The following is a 19,498-nucleotide window of genomic DNA, read 5'->3' on the forward strand; positions in this document are numbered from 1 at the left end:
CCTGCTTTTATGCAGAAAACCCCCATTCATTCAGCCTAGCTGTCAATCAAACCATGCTAAGTGGTGAGCAGGGTGGCTCACCACTTGGGCCAATCACACCAGAGTGCGACTTGAGTTGGCAAGGCAACTCAGTCCAGGGTGCCTACACCCCCTCCCACACCCCCTGTGGTACCCAGACAGAATGGCACCACTTTGGAGGGCTTCTGTGCAGAAGCCCGCCAAAACGTGGAACAAAGGGCTCAACCTTTTGGTTCGGAGTTACAGAGGCGAACACCTACGCCATTTTTAAAAACCGAGTCCTGGCAGAAAATACCAACCGGTGGATTTATTTAAGATAAATAAACCGGCGGTATGTTAGAGACTAACGTGAAAATGTATTAACCTCCAACAATGGGAAGAATCCCATGGGAATATATTCCGGGTCGAATATAAAAAGTAGTTACCACTGCCACCAGCCAAAACTCGACAAGGGGGGACGGGACAGTGCCCCCTCGAACAACAGACCCAGGGGTAATCGAATTAGGATGGTTTGTACGGGTTCTGTTAGTAAGTTAAGTAAGTTAGTTAGTTCTGTTAGTAAATTTAGGTCTAGTAAAGCCACTGGTGACTTTACATGCCCTGCGAGACAGTAGTCAGTCCCAGGGTATGGAGTCTATGTTGGGGGTCACCTAGGACACCCCAGTGTTACGGCACGGAGGGTGCTGTGCAAAACACATAGCAAAACACATGAGGCCCTATGGAGTAAAAGACCCCATAGCCCATCGAACACATTGACATTCAAAGAAATTTACCACAAATCATGTCCAAGAGTGGGAGAAAAGAGTCTCACTCTTGGCAGGATGAAAAAAAAAACCTCCAGAAATCCAGCAAAGCTGCTGGGGGACTCACTAGGTTAGGAAATTCAGCCTAAACAGAGAACTCTCCCTAACAGGACCTAAATACACATAGGGCCTCATTCTGAGTTCGGAGGTAACCACGCCGCTATTTGCGGCATGGCTGCCTCCGAACTCGTCCAAACTCTGTCCTGGTGAATGGAGTAATTACCAGTCCATTCCAAGGTCGGAGGGAACGGTAATTCCCCATTCACCAGGGCCATTCCCCATTCCCATTTGAGCTCCCATAGGGCTCAATGGGAAGGCGGCAATAGCGGTACCGTAAATTACAGTACCGTTATTGACCCCGGAGTCCCTTTGCGGGTCCCGTCCTTAACGCCTGCTAAAAGCAGGCGTTAAAGAAGGACCTGCAAAGGGAACTCGTAGTAGGGTGGTAAGGGTTTAACGGCACCGGTCTCGTTACCGGTGACCGTTAACCCTTACCACCCTACTCAGAATGAGGCTCAGTTTTGCTTGTTTACAATTACAAGCCGACTGTGATTGCAACGCCCTTTGGAGGTGTGACTATAAATATCAGAATGCGTGCGCACCGAAGCAAGTACTGTGTAAGTACCGCTTGGCCACTTAACCGCGGGCTTGAAGTGTTAAACCTTATTCGCATATTACAGTCTTGTTATGAATATTGGCCTAAGCCCATTCTTGTTACATGGAAAACCGCATCCAAAATGCTCCGCTTTTCGATCAATTCCGCCACCATTTTAAGAATCGTCCGCCATTTTGATTTCAACTCTTGTTTTTGTGTTCTAAAAAGGTGGAATGTGTTTTCAACTTGCAGCCAAGCTGATCGACCTTTGAGTTCTGTTAATCTTTAGGCTGACCGAGAGCAAACTGTTTGACGAATACAAAGAAACCTTGGGACTCGAATGTACTGTCATACAACTTTTGTCTGCGCTCACAAACCTCATCCTTATATAAACAATGAGAGACAATGGAAAACAAACTTAAATCATGTGGTCTGGCTGAACTGCATGTAGCGATTCTTGGAACAAGGCTTGCCATGGATCAGAGAACCAACAGCACCATTGTAACTTCATGGACATGCAGACTCTTTTAATTCGTTGTACAATATTGTAATATTTGGCATGTGAACTGGGCACAAACTCTAGCTTTAACTTATTAGCTCGGAGAGAGGCTGGACAATGTTTTGAAAATAGTATAAATATGTCTGTGTTTAGATGTCCAGTACTCTCACCCCTCACTGTGTCTGCTGGTACACACTCCGATATGTTGGGAGCCAGATAGCTATCTGTTTTGCTCTGATACTGTACAGTAATAAAATATACTTGTATCTTTTCAACCTGTGATTGGCGTATTTCATTTGTGGTACTACGCCTCAATATTTCTTTGGTCTTTCAGATGGCGCCCGAATAGGTACCCTCAAGATTGATGTCACCTCACTGAAGAGAAGACGCGGCTATCGGACCGGGATCTTGACGAGGGTCCCCATATAGAGGCGGGCTCTTTGCTGAAATCGCCAACCACGAGGATCCTTTGTAATCCGATCGGACCTCCTTTGTCCTTTGTAATCAGGTGAGTCGTGCCCCGATTCCTAAATTTCCTGATATTTGGTTGTAGATTTTCACCCATGGGTTCAAACGACGCCAGGTAACACCAGTGATCTGATATGCCTGGGAAATTGTCAGCCTGTTTCAGGGGTCTATTCCAGAGAGACAGACAATCTTTGGATTGTGGCCGACTGGCGCCACCAGGGGGGGTCACCGGCATGTACTATGTACTGCATGTACGGCATTGGTAGTATAGTATTCAACAATATTTGGCACAGACGAAATAAAATTTCAGTGGCCAGTTCATGGTAGTTTTGAGATTACCCGTGTAGAATATTTGGAGTCTATACTGTTAAAGAAAAAGGCTAGGCCTGCAGCATTTGATGTAATTCAGAATTGGAAAAAGGAAGCTGTGCAGCAACTTAAGTGCAAAGAAAAACATGCACATTGTCACATGTCTAACTCAGAGAAAGCATTATTATAGGAATAAGAGAAACAGTCAGAGTCTGTTAGAAACATGGATAGGGCTTTTCAACTTGGTGTACAGAAAATATATCCATCGCAGGACTTTCATGCCTCAGACGAGCTAATCGATAAACTTTTAAATGAACGCAGGACTGTTGCTATTGCACCTCCTCCCTATGTGACTCTCCCTGTTGCTTTACGTCTTCCTGCTGTTGCACCTCCTCCCGCTGTTATTCCTGTTCCTCCTGCTGTAGCTCCTACTCCAGTTGTTGCTCCTCTTCCTGTTTTTGCTCCTCCTTCTGCATCTCTGCCTTTACCGCCAGTTGTTGTTCCCTTAACTCCATCTCCACTACCGGTTGTAAAAGATTTGTCTGAACTTTCTTTTCCAAGTGGTTCTGCTCCACTTGAAAAAATTGAAGGGGCGAATGCCAATTCAAAAGTAGTGACTTGACGTACAGTTTCAAAAGCTAGTAAAAGAGAATTGTATGCATGGGCTAAGAAATGTGTAGAAAAGGTGAAAGAACAGCTGTCTTAATTGGAATTTCTGACCAAGAAAGTATTCTCGAACAGAATATTTTTATAGAGGGTATGGGAATGTACTTGGCTGAAATGTGGAATGATTTGACGGACATGGATGTCCCACAAGGGTTGATGGATTTGAATGTCTTAGCTTACTAAAGGGACACTGCAGAGAAAGTACATGAGCATGTTGAGAGGGTTTTTGAGTTTAAGAGGGAGTTAGATCGGTTATAGAGCGATTATATCGATGGTGATAGATTCGACGCTTTGTATGTGCAGAAGTGATTTCTCCCCTCTTGTAAACCAATGGGTGAAGAGATGCGTATTTGCACAAGGGATGCGCTTAGATGGATTTCGGATGTTCCGATATCTCCCATGGTAGTATATCACACGTTTAGTCAATATACTCCGGCTATGCAAAGGAAAGTGTTACAGGTAATGGTAGAGTACCTGCAGGATGAGTGTATGAAGAAAAAGGTTTGTTGTCCCGCAGATTTGATGGTCATTTATAAAAGAGCATTTTCACCTGATACTGCTTCGACTGCTTTGTCTCTTGATTTAGCCCTGTTGCTTAATGAACATTCAGAATTGCTTACTTATCAATTGCCAATGAGGGAGGTTCCTCCGACATTTGTTCCTAAAGTAGAGATTCCAGCTAATGTTGCGACAGGAGCAGCAGCTGCTACTATTGAAGCTCATTATGTTTCACAGTTTGTTCATGTCCCATTCTCTAGACAGGAAGTGAATACCATTAGACAGTCAATTCCAGATATTAGGAAAAATCCAACAGGGTTTTACAAAGAAATAGAATCTTTTTTGCATTCATCAGTTTTCACGCTGGTGACATAGACGTGTTGTTCCCTGTGATCCTACCTGCTGATTTATGGAAACAGATTAGAACTGTAGACGATCAGACATGGCTGGGTGACACATGGGTTAACTCGGTACGGATAGATGGAGAAAGGAAAGCTGGTGAGAAACCGCCACAGTTGATACTGAAATTGCCAGACAGAATAGTAACAAAACAGAAGACTCTAGTTCCAGAGAGAAGAATAGTTTGGGACACGCCCACTGCTTGCACCCAGGGGAAATCCGAAGGTGCTACCAAATTTCTTTATCGATTCAAACAAGTATTTTCAGATTTTAGCGGTCAGGACTTAAGCACCGAGTCAGGAAAGAGGCTGTTCATGACCAAATTTGTGCGTGGATTGTTGCCTGATATCCAATCACAAATTATGACTTCCGAAAGTGCCTGGCAAGCTAAATCGCAGTCCGACATATTGCATATAGCGCAGTATTATGAAAATAGAGTCAACACTGAAAAAGAGAGAATAGAAAAGAAGAAGGGAGATTTCAAAACCAAAGTATTGTTGGAGCAGATAGTAAGAGGGACCAGAGGTGGGGTACACAGTTTAGAGGTCAGTTTGCTCTACAGAGTGATGCACAGATTGGTCCTGTACACATGAACCAATGTGCTTATTGCAGACAAGAAGGTAATTGGTGAGCACAATGCCTGATCCTTCAGCAGAGATCAAATAACACATTTGGTACCATATGCAGACTATCCAGAGGCCGTCCTGGGGTAGGGGCTCCTGGTAGAAGTCAGTTTGCTCAGAATCTATAGTCACTCTCACAGGATATTCAGCAACATAGTGTTGATAATAGGAATATTTCTAATAATCCTTTGACTGCCTATCTTTCTGAGTATCTTGCATTTGATGATATATTATTCAGTTAGGACAACTCGAAGCAGAGTCTGGAACCAGCGCCTATTCCTGTCGACAGAAAGGGCCCTACGTAGACATGAAGGTGGAGAATAGGAAGCATCTATTTTTGATAGATACAGGAGCACAGAAGTGTTCTGTTGATCATTCACGGGTTCCAGATATTCCACTGTCAGGGCAGAATAACATTTCTGTAGGGTTCTCTGGTATGCCAGTGGTTAGCCTGGTCTCTCAGCTGGTACCGATTTCACTGGGGCCATTCACCGATTCATGTCCATTTCTTTTGACGATGAATTATGGCAAACATTTGTTGGGGTTTAATCTGTTGAAAGAATGAATGCAGTAATTCACTGTTCTCTGGATGGAGTGCATTTGACGATTTCACCTCAACAAACTTCTGTTCCACAATTTTTGACTAGGCCTTTACCGACTGAATTGGATAAGGTTCCGACATATTTATGGGCAGTTGATGATAATGATGTTGGTATTTTGCAAACTGAACCTGTTAAAATTGTTTTGAAACCAGGTGTTAAGCTGCCACGTATTCCTCAGTATAAGATTTCAGTTGACGGTGAGCAAGCTTTAAAGAGTATTGTTTCTGATTTTGTACATCGAGGAGTGATTGAGGAAATTTCAGGAAGTTTGTGCAATAGTCCGATTTTACCGGTGTATAAGAAAGGGGTTAATGTGATTCCTTTCCGTTTCATTATTTATTTACGAGCTATCAATAAGATTGTTGCTCCACAATTTCCAATTGTTCCTGATGTGACTACAATTTTAATGATGATTCCAGTTTCTACTACACACTTCAGTGTTGTGGATATTAAGAATGCCTTCTTTAGCATTCCTATACACGTTGACAGTAGATACTTGTTCGCGTTTACCCTAGGGGGACGCTCGTTTACATTCACTTGTGTGCCACAAGGAGTCAGAGTATTTACAGTAGAGCTTTGAAGGAGCAGCTCGATAAACTTGAGTTGCCTCCTACTTGTACATTGTTGCAGTATGTTGACGATCTTCTTTTAGCTGCAGACTCCGAAGTTGCTTGCAAGGAGGGCACTGTGTTGTTGCTTATTCATCTAGCAGAGCATAGACTTAAGGCTTCATTGAAAAAGTTTCAATATTGTCGACAGGAGGTTGCCTATTTAGGCTATCTCCTGTCAAAGGAGGGAAGAAGACTGACACCTGAACGGATAGAAAACATCGCTAGCATGTCTGTCCCAAAAACACAGAAAGAGGTCAGAGCCTTGATAGGTATGGCTTTGTACTGTAGACAGTGGATCCCAAATATTTCATTAATGATAAAACCAATGGTGGCACTGACAAAGAAGGGCATTTCTATGCCATTACCATGGAACGCGATTGCCAGAAAGACTTTGATCTGCTCAAGACTGCATTGTGTGCAGCACCAGTTTTGGGCATACCAAATTATGACAAGGCCTTTGTTTTGTATGTGCATGAATGTGATGGATGCACTTTGGCTGTGTTGACGCAGGAACATGGGGGGAAGAATAGACCATGCAGTTATTTTTCCTCCACGCTTGATCCTGTTGCATGCGCTTTGCCGAGATGTCTGAGAGCTGTTGCTGCTGCTGCTGCATCTGTAAAGCAAAGTGAGGGTATCGTTTTAGGTCACTCTTTAACCGTGATGGTACCCCACTCTGTAGACGTTCTATTGAACAGAACACAAACACAATATCTTACATCAGCACGATTAACAAGATACGAGCTGACTCTATTTGTACCTCATATTCAAATTAATAGATGTTGCGTATTAAATCTGCCCGAACTATTGCCTCTTCCGCCCATGGCTTGCAGTGACAAAATGTCACATGATAGCCTCTATACCACAGAGCAAGAAACTAAAGGCAGAATCGATTTAAATGATACACCATTGAAAAATCCACAAGGTGAGCGGTTTTGCTATGGCTCCTGCTTCAAACTTCCGAATGGTACAGCCACTGCTGCTTATGCATCACTACATTGAGCACTATTGTGGAAACCAAAAGAATTTTGCATAACTCTGTGCAGGCCGCAGAGATTATCGCATTGACTCGAGCTTGTGAACTTTCTGAATTTTCCGAAGGGCTTAGTGTAAATATATTTACAGTCAGTATGCCTTTGGGGTGGTACCCCACTCTGTAGACGTTCTATTGAACAGAACACAAACACAATATCTTACATCAGCACGATTAACAAGATACGAGCTGACTCTATTTGTACCTCATATTCAAATTAATAGATGTTGCGTATTAAATCCGCCCGAACTATTGCCTCTTCCGCCCATGGCTTGCAGTGACAAGATGTCACATGATAGCCTCTATACCACAGAGCAAGAAACTAAAGGCAGAATCGATTTAAATGATACACCATTGAAAAATCCACAAGGTGTGCAGTTTTGCTATGGCTCCTGCTTCAAACTTCCGAATGGTACAGCCATTGCTGCTTATGCCATCACTACATTAAGCACTATTGTGGAAACCAAAAGAATTTTGCATAACTCTGTGCAGGCCGCAGAGATTATCGCATTGACTCGAGCTTGTGAACTTTCTGAATTTTCCGAAGGGCTTAGTGTAAATATATTTACAGACAGTCAGTATGCCTTTGGGGTGGTTCACAACTTCGGTAGATTATGGGCAGAACGTTTATTTTGACCTCACATGGAACTAAGATTCAACATCTCACATTGATAGTTCGGCTACTCTCAGCACTTGCGCTTCCTACTCATCTGGCAATAATGAAGTGTGCCGCACACCAGAAAGTAACATGATGTAGGGAGAAAAAACGCTTTTGCTGACAGTATAGCCAAACAGATTTGTATTCCGAAATGTATGTAACAAAAGAAGTCACCAACACTTGTATAATAGATGAAGGAATTGATTGTATAAAAAACATTCAATCTGATGCCACTTCAGAAGAGCTTAAGCGATGGGCTGAGGGTTTAGCAAGTTTAGAGAATGAGGGTTGTTGGGTAGACACGGATAAGAAAAGATGGATGCCACCTGATGCTTATGTCACCGCTATGGTTACAATGGCTCATGGTCCCACTCATTTATGTGTTAGAAAAATGTGTAAACTGCTAGAACCTCTCTGGGTAAATATAAACATCTGAAAGACTGCTGAATGTTTGATCCAAAATTGCATGGTGTGCTTACAGCATAATGTGGGAAAAGGTACATCGACACCAAGGGGTAGTTTTGGTCTCCCCTCTGTGCCCTACGAGGTAATACATTTTGACTTCATCGAAATGGAGTGCTGGCAAAATTCCAAATATGTTCTGGTAGTCATTTGTGCCTTCAGCAAATGGGTCGAAGCATTCCCTGTAAAAGATGCCACAGCAATAACAACGGTGAAAACCATGCTTAAGGAATATTTTCCTAAGTTTGGGTTGCCGAGGGTCATTTGGTCGGACCATGGTCCACATTTTATCGCTACTGTTATCCTGCAAATATGCATGGGATTACCGATCGATAAATGGTTCCATTCGGCCAGGCACGCTCAGAATGCCAGACTTGTAGAACGTCACAATGGTATATTGAAGTAACAAATTGCCTAAGGTTTGCGCTAGTAGTAATTTGAAAGGGCCAGATGCTTTGCCGATAGCTCTATTGTCTATGTGGACGACCCCCCAAACAAAAACTGGGCTCTCCCCTTATGAGATAGTGATGGGGAGGCCAGCCAATATTTGGAACATGCCCAAGCCCAGGCAAATGAAACACGTGGAGCATTTGCTCCTTTCTGTATACTGTGACCTGTTAACTCAAAACTTGTATTTGATTTATGAACAGGTACGAGTAGCCCTCCCAGTAAAATACGAGGGGCCAGGTCATCGACTTCAACCCGGCAACTGGGTGCTCACTAAAGCATTTGAAAGAGCATTCTGTCTCACACTGCGCTGGAGAGGACTGTTTCAAGTCCAATTGGCCACACAGACCGCTGTATGAGTAGACGGAAAGAAACATTGGATACACGCAACACACTTTCAGAAGATACCATTTCCTCTGCCGCACGACTAAGGAGAAGAGAAAGAAATTGTTCACTTTGTTCCTCATCACAAGCCCGTTCTGACTGACACCAAGGGTGTCCTGGAAACCCTTTCTGAGCTTGGGGAGACTGCTGCTTTGCCTTTGAATTCTTCTTCGGATCTTTCTGCATCATTGAGCAATCTTGCTTCTGTTTCACCACTTCCATCAGGAAGCGACGACACTCTGGCCCTCATTGCAACCCAGGCGTTAAGGGTTTAACGGCGCCGTCGGCGCCGTTAACCCTTAACGCCTGATTTCCACCTTAACGCCTGCTTTTAGCAGGCGTTAAGTACCAAGGCGCTAAGCGTCCTTGGCGCTAATTACGGCTCTGTAATTTACGGTGCCGTAATTAGCGCCTTCCCCACTCCCATTATGCCCTATGGGGCAAAAATGGGAATGGGGAAGGGTAAATGGGCATTGGGGATTTACCACCCCACTCACCTTGGAATGGGGCGGTAAATCCGCCATCCACCATGGTGTAAACAGAGTTTACACCATGGTGGTAAATTAGGGACCTTACCACCTGGGTTGGAATGAGGGCCTCTGTTCGCAGATCATGCCGTACCTGGAGTCTTGAGTTATGATCTGCGTCCGCGGCACTAGACTTACAGCATAGCATCGGCTGTGCCCACAAGAAACCACTGTTGAGCTAGTCCCTTTCCACGCTCTCACTGAAACTGAAATAAGTGGCAGGGACAGGCAAAGTTACCTTCAAGCAAGATAGGCCACATGGTCAGGGGCCACTGACGGATGAAATAAAAGAGCCTGACAGAGGCTTCTGAACGGACTCTGAGAAACAATCCCCTTTTCTAAAGCTACTCATACAGCGCAAGCTATTGGTCTTGTGGCCGACAAAGAATCTGATTATCAAAGATCATGGTCCTTGGGGACTCATTGTTTTCTTGTCTCAATGTTGATCGGTTTGAGAGTTGTATTTTTACTTGGGTTTTGGTATTTAGAAGGGGTGTGTCCATTTGAGACTTTGTTATCTACTGAAATTGTTTCCACAACGTCTTCACCTTACATGCATCTGCACACTCTACCTCCTAGGGATTCCCAACACAGACAGAGTTATCACGATAACACCCTCCTATTAATCATGAATGCGACCCATGTGATTCTAAACAAAACAAATTGCTGGGTGTGTTCACATTTGCCACAACACAGGGATAAAGAGTTGGGCTGGTATATTCATCCCCTTCCTTTGACTACTGCATGCTACGCCTCAATAAGGGCATTATTCTTTGGTCGTTGGAACAATAGTATTTCTGGGAACTTCAATGGTACTAATCTGAATGAGTTCGAGAAACGAGTCCTGACACCTTTGGGATGTTCCCTTTTCGCAAATAGGAGCAAACTCAATGTTGCTTCTATTAGGCCTTCCGATAGACTTTCCAGACCTTTTCATTCATTGATTTCTTTAAAGATGGCTCCTGTAGGCAACCAGGATGCCATGCCTCCTTCCTATACTATCAATCACAGCCCCAACTCTGTTTGCTTCTGTATACAAAGGGATGGTTCTCAGCCAATGGGTACATTCGAGGGTTGCACTAACATTGCTGACCTAACTAGTGAGGAAAGACCTTTGTAGGTAGGTGATCCCATTTACTTTGTCTGTGGCAATGAAGCTTATCCTTGGTTACCTAGAGATTCGCAGGTCACTTGTTATTTGGGTATCTTCAGGGGTGTATGAGGCTAGCACCTCTTGGGTCTCTAGAGCTCATCCAAGGCGGGATGAGAATGGTGATACTCCTTTGCAGGTTATGGGGGATGTAGCAAAATCCTTTGTGCCATTTTGGGGACAGATAATGAACTCTGAGGATATTAGGAGACTAGCAAGAGTATTGGAGAACACTATCAAGAGAACCACTGATATATTAAACAACATGACACTGAAACAAAAGGCAATCAGATTAGTGGCTCTTCAGAATAGGATGGTGTTAGACGTCATCCTAGCCGAGCGTGGTGGGGTATGTAAATTGGTGGGATCTGCTTGCTGTGTTTTTGTACCTGACTCCTCCCCTACTATATTCAAAGCAATACAAAATCTGCATACCTTGAGTACGGAAGTACATGTCCCTGAGGGAAACTGGGATCTTAGTGCTTGGTTCTGGGACTTTCTAAGCACATGGGGTTGGAAGTTCTTTTCAGTCCCAATGATAATTCTTGGTGTTGTTTTGTTGTTTTTGTGTACAATGTCTTCCTGCCATATGTTCGATGTTAGGAGGATGTTCTTCAGAAACTATAGGTACATTAGGACCAACGGTACATGCGCCAAAGGAAACTGTTAACGCTTTTGTGATGAAAGATATCACTCTCAAGGAACTCATGGCGATTGATATTTCTGAAGAATGAGATTCACGATGTACAGACATTGAGGTGTGGGGTTTTAAGTAAAGTGAATTTTTAAGGAAATGCTCTTGGTTTAGGCAAAAAGGAGGGTTTGTTAAACCGTATTCGCATATTACCAACTTGTTATGAATATTGGCCTAAGCTCATTCGCGTTAAACGGAAAACCGCATCTGAAATGTTCCGCTTTTCGATCAAATCCACCGCCATTTTAAGAATCATCCGCCATTTTGATTTCAACTCTTGTTTCTGTGTTCTAAAAAGGTGGACTGTGTTTTCAACTTGCAGTCAAGCCGAACAAACTTTGAGTCTGTTAATGTTTAGGCTGACCGAGAGCAGACTGTTTGACCAATGCAAAGAAACCTTGTGACTCGAATGAACTGCCATCCAAGTGTTGTCTGCGCTCACAAGCATCATCCTCATATAAACAATGAAACAATGGAAACCAAACTTAAATCATGTGGTCTGGCTGAACTGCATTGTAGCAATTCTTGGAACAAGGCTTACCGTGGATCAGAGAACCAACAGCACCATTGTAACTTCATGAACATGCAAACTTGTTTAATTCCTTGTACAATATTGTAATATTTGGCATGTGAACTGGGCACAAACTCTAGCTTGCAACTTATTAGCTTGGAGAGAGGCTGGACAATGTTTTGAAAATAGTATGAATATGTCTGTGTTTAGAAGTCCAACACTCTCACCTCTCACTGTGTCTGCTGGTACACACTGCAAGGTGTTGGGAGCCAGATAGCTATCTGTTTTGCTTTTATACTGTACAGTAATAAAAGATACTTGTATCTTTTTCAACTCGTGATTACTAAGCCTCGATATTTCTTTGGTCTTTCAGAGGTACTGCGGTACGGAAAAACGCTGAGGTAAAGCTTTTGTGTCTGTTATATTGGTTTGTCAATTGTTACATAATCGCTGATTGTCTGGAATTTGCAAGTGGCTCTAAGTTTGGGCGGCTGCCCTGAGCAGCTAGTAACATCCTTGTTCTAAGAGAGTATAGAGGCAAATGCGAGCATGTAATTTAAATCTAACATGCCTGATATACCTGAAATGCCTCAATGTCCCATAAATATTCTGCCAAAAACAATAGCCAAGCAGAAGTTTTTGTCTCGCATCTCGCAGAAAGCTATCACACTAACGCCAGTCACACACTCACCTATTAATAACAAAGACATCCAAATGTTTTGTGACAAACACTGCAGTGCCTTCAAGGTGTAAAGATAACACTGAATTGTCCATAGAAGGTAACTCTCGTGTGAATGATCCTCAAATGTCTGCTTCCCAAGTGGTGTCCGACAACACCATTTTACACGTAACAAAGTCTCTGAATCAAGCCATTGAGGTGCCTACACCTATGAATACAGTTGAAGAAGCGACAGAAAGTGATGAGGTGTTTTCTGATTTATCGATTCATGCAAGTATTGGTGCGGCGTCAATCTCAAATCGTGATGAATCACCTGACTATCATGCTTGTTGTTCCATGGATACATCAAGTCCTTCTATGGTGGCCTCCTACATACAGCCATCTCCCAGGCAGCGCCTATCATCAATTGTGTCAAGCAAATTCCCAGTCAGTAATGCTCTGATTGAAATTGCACTGGCAGCAGTCAATACAACCATTGCTAGTTTATTTAAACTTTTTGAGACTCTTGATTCAAAAATTGCTCATCAATCTGTACAGATACAACAAATAGTTGACTGGATTAACAGAATTCCACACATTAATAGCACAATAGAAACGTGCCCCAAACCAACAGAGACGACTGATCTAGTAAATGATCCAAATGGCACGGTGATATTGGAGAGTCCTTTAGCTTCAGCACTGCCTACATCCATGCACATAATTCGACTGGCTGAGTGTAGCGATGTGTTAACCTCAGAAGCTAATACCTCATGGACTAGTGGGGCCTCTCAACCCGAACATCATCACCAGAACCCCAGGCGTCTACCCCATGATGATCACTGCCAACAGCCTCGCAATAGAGGACAGGTGAGGCTTCTCCTGACCAAACCCTTTCATACAACGCGCAAGTCAAACAAACCTTCAAATCTCCTGATACGACCACTCTTTGCAGATATTGTCAAGGGTCATAAAAAAACACTGCAGTCCATCCCTGTGACATCAAATGCGATTATATTGGAAAAAACAAATGTCCAAAGTTCTGAACTGCAGTGTGAAACACGACAAAGCTGTGCTGTTGCAGTTCAAACTCAAGTTTCACTATCCCAGCCAGCTAACCACCCTCCTTTAAATGAGTTGATATCACTTATTGAAGGAGACGCCCTAGCCAAACAAAGAGCGGTTAGAACAGTACAAATTCAGTCCACTCAAAAAATGTGTAGAACCACTAGTGGCAATTTCCTCCAAGACTAACACCAAAAAAACAGTACAAGCGCAGAGCTTAGAGGAAAAAACCTCTGCAATTAAAGAAGCAGTTGACGCTTACCTGCTCCAGCGCATTACAGGGGCGACATTAAGCTCATTAACGGCGACTCCAATAATAAAAGTACCACACGTGATGGAGAGAGATGATAATAACCCAGGCATACATAAAAAGCAAAACGTCAACAGTAGTCCAATGCATAAAGGAATGCAAATGTACAAATGACCTTACAAAAACACAAATTGCTTCTGATCGTTTACCTACTAAGACCAAAATAAACAGAGAAAATAGCCTCTGAAATCAACGAATGGAGCACAAAAAACAGGCTCTCAAGAATTGCCACACATTAATATTAAAATGCCGTGATGCACCGTTTGAAAAGTATGACTTGTGCCGTACGAGTATTTTGAACATCGTTGGTGATGTACAACTAGAAGATATCTCAACGGGCGAAAATGATCAGATAGAATTCCTATGTGATCAAAACCTATCAATCGTTCATCTCTGGATCAAATCCGGACTAGTCCTGAACACATTATGGCCAGCAAAAATGGACTTGTTTAAAATGGGCTTTCTGTTGGCACAAGATCCAGAGCGAGTGGAAAGAGAAATTCATTCACAAAACACGACAAGTGATCAATTACACAATAATAAAATAGTTAATGCACCTTGCCAATGCGCATTTTGTGATACCATTCAGAAAGCACACAATGAAATAACTGCAAACAGACAAGCATAACCATTAACAGGAGAGAGTAAAAAACTAATATCATTAGTTAGGGGGGAAACACACACTTGCAATGGGGACATGATGAAGGCATAAATGAGTTTCATATTGTTGCGTTACAGGAAACGTGGATGTGCACACCACCTGTTTGGGTTGATCATGAGGTAATTCTACTACCAGCCATCCCTGCCCTGAAAGGGAGAGCTACTGCAGGGCTGATGGTAGCGGTTAAAACTAGCAGGGGTTTACAAATTCAGCTGTGGGCATCACCTAATAACTTCACCAAGTTAGTGAGAATTACGCATGGTAAACAGTCCCTTGCATTAATAAATCTTTATCGCAACCGAGCTGCGATCTCAGATAAAGCCCTTTATAAAGATCTGTCCACTTTGTTAGAAATAATAGCTAAGTCTGCTGATATTGTGGCTACCATTTTGGTTGGAGACCTTAATCTAGACTGCATTGAACTGACTAAACGTAAGAAATCGGTGGAAGTTATGAATTGGAATAGTTTCATGCGAGATAAAAATATAATGATGGCTAATTGTTCACTACCAGGGGATGTTCCCTCCCATCACACCTGGCAGAGAGGGTCTTCAAAAAGTACCATTGATTATGTATACCTGAATGAGGAATTATTTATGAAAGCAACTAAATTCAAAATTGTTCATAAAACAGCCAGTGATCATCACATGCTCACACTGTACTGGCTGTGGGACTAGCATAAGGATGAAAATAATCAACAATGGATGAAGCAGAGGCTTTCCATTAATAATCAAAATCCAGATTTAAATCGACGCCAAACAATCTTGCCTCCCTGAACAAAGTATTCAATGTTGAACAATCCTGGAAACAATTTGAATCAATTGTCAGAGCCTATTCTCTTTCAGTAATATAAACAACTCCAATGGTGCTCTGCTGAAAAAAAACATACCCAAAAATATGACCCATTTCTCCAACAAACAAAAGCCACCTATAGAAGAGAATTAAGAAACATCATTAATCTCCCTATTGATGACAGGGAACAAGCGCGTAGAACTGTCAAATATAGATATCGCAACTGGACACAGGCACGGAAAGCTCAATTGTTTCAACATGATAGCGAATCCTTTATGCTATTATTATATAACAAAAATACAGCTCAGATTTGGACCTTACTAAAAGAAGGTAAAAATCAGAGACAAGTAGATGCCCAACTCAATGGTGTTGTAGAAGCGCAATGGATGACACTTTTTTCGCAGCTATATGCTGATAAGGACTTTGAGCAATATAATTGTGTCCACAGCCAGGAAAACGTTGCACTGGCTGATGGTGGAATATCGTATCAAATTTAAGGTGGCATGCCTGGTGTACAAGTGCTATCACAAACTCGCACCCCGATATTTGAACATCAGAATTCGACACTATTACCCAGCCAGAGCCCTCCGCTCAGAAGATAAACTTCTGGTATGTGTTCCAAGGACAAAACACACCTCAAAAGGTGACAGACGGTTCTCTGGATTTGGGCCTAAGCTGTGGAACCAGCTGCCCTTTAGCATCCGCTCATGCACCACTCTGGCAAGATTTAGAAAGAAACTGAAAACCTTCCTATTTAAATGATCCCTCAGGGCTGTAGCTACTTCAGAATTTTCCACAGTGATATGTTCAATCCTTTAGTTAACATCTGCGCCCAAATGCAGTGATCTGCCTGGTGCGTGTAAGAAATTATTCAAATTCAAAAATTCAAATTCAAATTCAAATTATGAAATGCAAACTAAAATGTCTTGGACGCTCGAATGCACAGATGAAATAGTAGAGGAATTATTTCACAAGTCATCTGCCTCACGTGCAGCAGGCCCAGACGGCCTAACTAATTTTATGCTCAAGCAACATCCTAGGCAGGGGGCCATTATTCTTAACAACATCTTTCAACATATTTTGTATACACAAAGACTTCCAGCATCATGGCGTTCTTCCAAAATTGTTCCAATTTTCAAAAAGGGCGATGTCGGGGGGAAATTCTGCCGGGGTCTGCTAGGCCGTCCGTGGACCCCCAGGCAGGGAGGCCCCAACTCCTCTCGCGTATCCCAAAAATGAGTATGAGGCACACGCAAGAAGCAAGGTGGTTCTGCTGTTTATTAAACAACGGCAGGGATGGGTCAAGGATCGTACGCGTCCGTCCTGACTCTCTCTCTCGTGGGGCTCGCAGGCCCTTTTTTACCTTAGTATGACGCGCTACTTGCGTCACCTGGGAAAGTTAGCAAAAAACCTATCATCACTCTGGATTGGTTCCTCGAGTGGTAGGGTTAGTATAGCATACGTATAGAGAGCGCTGTTAGTGGTTGAGGGTCAGTCAGGTGGTATACTTGGGTTGTCCCTTCAATTAGATACATGAAAATTGTTACATGAAGACCCCTGAGGATTGGTTAATGTTAATGGCGTCAGTGATAAGTGCCCCATGTTCTGATTGGTCCACTCACGAGCCCCCCCAGTCTGGGACCATCGCTGTTCCCAGCTCGCGGTGCACCTGTCATTTGCAACAATGTATAACTGTGGGTATGTGCAGACAATGCGAACATTTGTTCATATGCTGGAGGGCAGACTATTCCCACCGCCACAGATGTCCATTGAGTCGCTTCATTGTTGCTGCCTGTGTCTCAAAACGTGGGATCCAGGCGCCTCCTTCCTCCTGGGTCTGGCACCCTGTCAGGTTCGGCTTGGTCACGTGAGGAGAGACCGGGGTTGAGGCAGAATTCTACACATTTAATATTGCATTTTCCACTGTGTGTCTGGCTTAGTTTGTAGGTGTGACCTTGGCTTCGGCTTGTGGCATGCGAGTTTGCAACATTGTGCCCTTGACTGTCTGTTCTCGCCGGGCTCATTCTGCAGGGTCATCAATTGTACTCTTGCTCGTTCAATGTTCATGGAGGCTCTTGCTTGCGGCCTACTTGGGCCTGGTGCATAGGTGGGGATGTTTGATGCACAGCGCTTTAGGTTATGGTATCATATTGCTTTATCCCCAGTATCATGTCTTTGTTATATTTCTCATTGCAATGCATGGGTTAGGAGAAGCGTCAGCAAGCATTTTAGATGAGTTCGTTGTGCGTCTTGCTTTTCTGCATTTCGAAAAACCTATGTGAAAAATAATAAAGATGCGCGTCAGTGGGTGTGTCCGTCACCTACGTCATAGCACTGAATATGTTCTTCGTGTCGATTGGTGTGGGAGTGTCCAGTGTGCATGTTTGCACGGGTGTGCTGACCGTTGGCTAGGTCGTCATGGCATCTCTAACAATGTGTTTATTTACTGTTGAATGGTTCAGTCGAGTTCATCCATGCCGCAGGTGTCGGCATGGGCAGGGCAGGCTGGTGGGCAGGCTGGTGGGCACATCCGTATGTTCCTGTACCAGGGTATTTGGTCGTCTGGTAGGTAGGCAAACTCCTCTCGTGGCGGGTGTCTGGGCCGCGATCCTCTAGGCAAGGGGTGTCAGGGGATTGGTGGGAGTCTTTTGTTCCATTCTCCCACTTCAGTCCCCCCTCTGGTCGACTTGTCGACCACAAACATATCTTTTTCTTTATCTCCTCTTACTCTCCATATTTTCGTTACTCCTCCCAAGTGTCCATAGTAGTTGACATGGTCTTCAAATGACCAATACATATATACACAGGTTCCTCCAGGTGTGCAGTATACCCTTTTCCCTATGTAGCTCCTTGGGTTTCTTGGGTTTTCGAGCTTCACAGATGGTGGGTCCAGGTGGTTGGTGATGATCTGTTTGCGCAGTTTTTCTCTTTCTTTTATTATTGTGTCCGTGTGCTGGCCATCATCTGCCGGCATCAAGGGGTGCCTACCAACCATTTCGATCATTTTGTCTGTAGTGCGTGCCTTCCGGGTCTTCCAAAATCTTATTATGATCAGTGCAGCTCCAGCCAGTATTATGCATCCAACTATAATCTTCAGTCCGTCCGACAGCCAAGATGGCATCCATGACCATAACATTGAAAACCAGCTGTCATCCTTCTTCACTCCTTTACTTTCATCCATCATTTTGGAGTGCATCTGGGCCAGGTGTGATACTGCTTCTGTCAGTGTACCATTGTCAGCATCGTTAGCAGGAATTAATGTGCAGCATGATTGTCCTATCTTTGCGCAAACTCCTCCTTTCATTGCTGTAAGGAGATCTAGTACATATCTGTTCTGTAGTGCTACCATCCGCACTGCTCGCAGTTCCTCTTTTATTGCGTTGAATCCGTTTACTGTAGAATTAATTGTCATCATCAGCTCCCATCGGGTTATCTGGAGCCATTTTGCGTTTGCGTAAGCTTGTAGTCCCGGGTGTATTATTGATGAGAAGAACATTGCTGCTCTGCTGAATAGTTTGTGTTCTGGTGGGATTGAAGTGAGTGCTGTTTCCGACCTTCCCCATAGGTAATTTCCTGTCAGAGGTTCTCCTTGTCTCTTCTTTCTATTCAGGACATTGTTGTTGTTGTTTTCGTTCTCTGACCTCTTCTGAGGTTTTACAGATCTCTTCTTCCTCTTGTTTCCTTCATCCATTTTAGGGAAGTTTGCCATGTTCACATGTTTCTGGGGCACCACTAGTGATGGTACATTAACGTGTACCATTGTGCATATACCATTCTACAGAGGGGGGAGTGTGTGGTATGCCTTGTTTCCGCAGGCCCAGTAATGGTCCATTAATACTGCTGTTCCTGCTCCCCCCTCAGGTAACTCCATCACGCTTGCACAGTTGGTGTTGTATCCCACGTCCACTTCTCCTCTATATTGGTAGCATATCTTAGGTGCAGACAGCGGCAGTATGCTTATTGGGTCTTCATCCTTCTCCATCCATGTCAGCATGGGTACGTACTTGCCCCAAATCGTCCAACATCTGTTATTGTGTTCATCAATAGTTGTAATATTT

Source organism: Ambystoma mexicanum, chromosome 5q, assembly GCF_040938575.1.
Source record: "Ambystoma mexicanum isolate Mex_15411 chromosome 5q, UKY_AmexF1_1, whole genome shotgun sequence".
NCBI lineage: Eukaryota > Metazoa > Chordata > Amphibia > Caudata > Ambystomatidae > Ambystoma > Ambystoma mexicanum.